Below are 2,648 nucleotides of genomic sequence, written 5' to 3'. Positions count from 1 at the left end.
AAAACTTATTACATTTTCAAAGACTTTAGTTTACAAACACACAACTGAAACTGAATAGAGCTTGCACATCTTCGAGTTTATATCTACATTTGGGTGAGGTGGATGAGGTGAAAATTAACAAACTTTCAACAATGGGTATTAAATGGGTATTAAATTCAAACACAAGACAGAACACGAAACAATGGGTATTGAATGGAAGTAATTGTAGAAAGCCTATTGGTCCATATTTCTTGATGCTTCTATATTGGAGCGGAGTCTTGAAGTGGGTAGAATATAGTTGTGCATTAATAGGCTGTTGATTGCTGGTGTTGACTTCTTGATGTGTAGTGCCTCGCAGACGTCAAGCCGCCTGCTATCGCTGTATCTATCGATGATTTCTGTAATCATATTTAATAATATATGTCTACAGGAAAGACTGCTACCAAAATATACTAATATATATATATATATATATATATATATATATATATATATATATATATATATATATATATATATATATATATATATATATATATATATATGTCGTACCTAGTAGCCAGAACGCACTTCTCGGCCTACTATGCAAGGCCCGATTTGCCTAATAAGCCAAGTTTTCCTGAATTAATATATTTTCTCTATTTTTTTTCTTCTGAAATGATAAAGCTACCCATTTCATTATGTATGAGGTCAATTTTTTTTATTGGAGTTAAAATTAACGTAGATATATGATCGAACCTAACCAACCCTACCTAACCTAACCTAACCTATCTTTATAGGTTAGGTTAGGTTAAGTAGCCGAAAAAGTTAGGTTAGGTTAGGTTAGGTTAGGTAGTCGAAAAAAACATTATTTCATGAAAACTTGGCTTATTCGGCAAATCGGGCCTTGCATATTAGGCCGAGAAGTGCGTTCTGGCTACTAGGTACGACATATATATATATATATATATATATATATATATATATATATATATATATATATATATATATATATATATATATATATATATATATATATATATATATATGTCGTACCTAGTAGCCAGAACGCTCTTCTCAGCCTACTATGCAAGGCCCGATTTGCCTAATAAGCCAAGTTTTCATGAATTAATGTTTTTTCGACTACCTAACCTACCTAACCTAACCTAACCTAACTTTTTCGGCTACCTAACCTAACCTAACCTATAAAGATAGGTTAGGTTAGGTTAGGTAGGGTTGGTTAGGTTCGATCATATATCTACGTTAATTTTAACTCCAATAAAAAAAAAATTGACCTCATACATAATGAAATGGGTAGCTTTATCATTTCATAAGAAAAAAATTAGAGAAAATATATTAATTCAGGAAAACTTGGCTTATTGGGCAAATCGGGCCTTGCATAGTAGGCTGAGAAGTGCGTTCTGGCTACTAGATACCACATATATATATATATATATATATATATATATATATATATATATATATATATATATATATATATATATATATATATATATATATATATAAGAACATAAGAACATAAGAACAAAGGCAACTGCAGAAGGCCTGTTGGCCCATACGAGGCAGCTCCTATTCTATAACCACCCAATCCCACTCATATACTTGTCCAACCCGTGCTTGAAACAATCGAGGGACCCCACCTCCACAATGTTACGCGGCAATTGGTTCCACAAATCAACAACCCTGTTACTGAACCAGTATTTACCCAAGTCTTTCCTAAATCTAAACTTATCCAATTTATACCCATTGTTTCGTGTTCTGTCCTGTGTTGATACTTTTAATACCCTATTAATATCCCCCCGGTTATGTCAGTAGTAGGGATGACACGCCACAGGGGATTTTTTTTTTTCAGGTCCAAAATCCTCTGTGGCGTGTCGGGGTTTTCAGGTCCAAAATCCTCTGTGGCGTGTCGGGGTTTTCAGATCCAAAATCCTCTGTGGCGTGTCGGGGTTTTCAGGATCCAATATCCCCTGTGGCGTGTCGGGGTTTTCAGGTTCCAATATCCCTGTAGCGTGTCGGGGTTTTCAGGTGAATTTGGGGAGTCACAGATTTGGGATTAAGGATTTCTTATGAGTGAGTAATTTCCGAGATTTTAGAAGTTTGTTAAGGTTTGTTACTGAGCTCCAGCTCTTGTCCCCCACCCTACTCCACCCTCAAGTCTTTGTTAATATCCTATCAATTCCCCTGAAATTTTTACCCTCTGTATTTCAGACATAGTAAATAAGATCAAAACAGTTATCGAGCTCCAGCTCTCGTCCCCACCTTAGTTCTCTTTCGTATCTTTGTAATATAACCCATCAATTTCCCCGAAATTTTTACCCACTGTATTTCAGACATAGTTTAGTAAATGCAAACAATTATCAAACTCTGGCTCTTGTCCCCAGCTTAGTTCATTTTTACAAGATCGTTAATACCTATTCAAATTCCCCGAAATTTCTACCCGCTGTATTTCAGACATAGTTTAGTAAATGCAAACAATTATCGAGCTCCAGCTCTCGTCCCCCACCTTAGTTCATTTGTACAAGATCGTTAGTAACAGATCAATTCCCCGAAATTTCTACCCGCTGTATTTCAGACATAGTTTAGTAAATGCGAACAATTATCGAGCTCCAGCTCTCGTCCCCCACCTTAGTTCATTTGTACAAGATCGTTAGTAACAGATCAATCCC

The sequence above is a fragment of the Procambarus clarkii genome, chromosome 30 (genome assembly GCF_040958095.1).
Source record: "Procambarus clarkii isolate CNS0578487 chromosome 30, FALCON_Pclarkii_2.0, whole genome shotgun sequence".
Taxonomy (NCBI): Eukaryota; Metazoa; Arthropoda; class Malacostraca; order Decapoda; family Cambaridae; genus Procambarus; species Procambarus clarkii.
Note: the sequence above shows the minus strand (reverse complement) of the source record.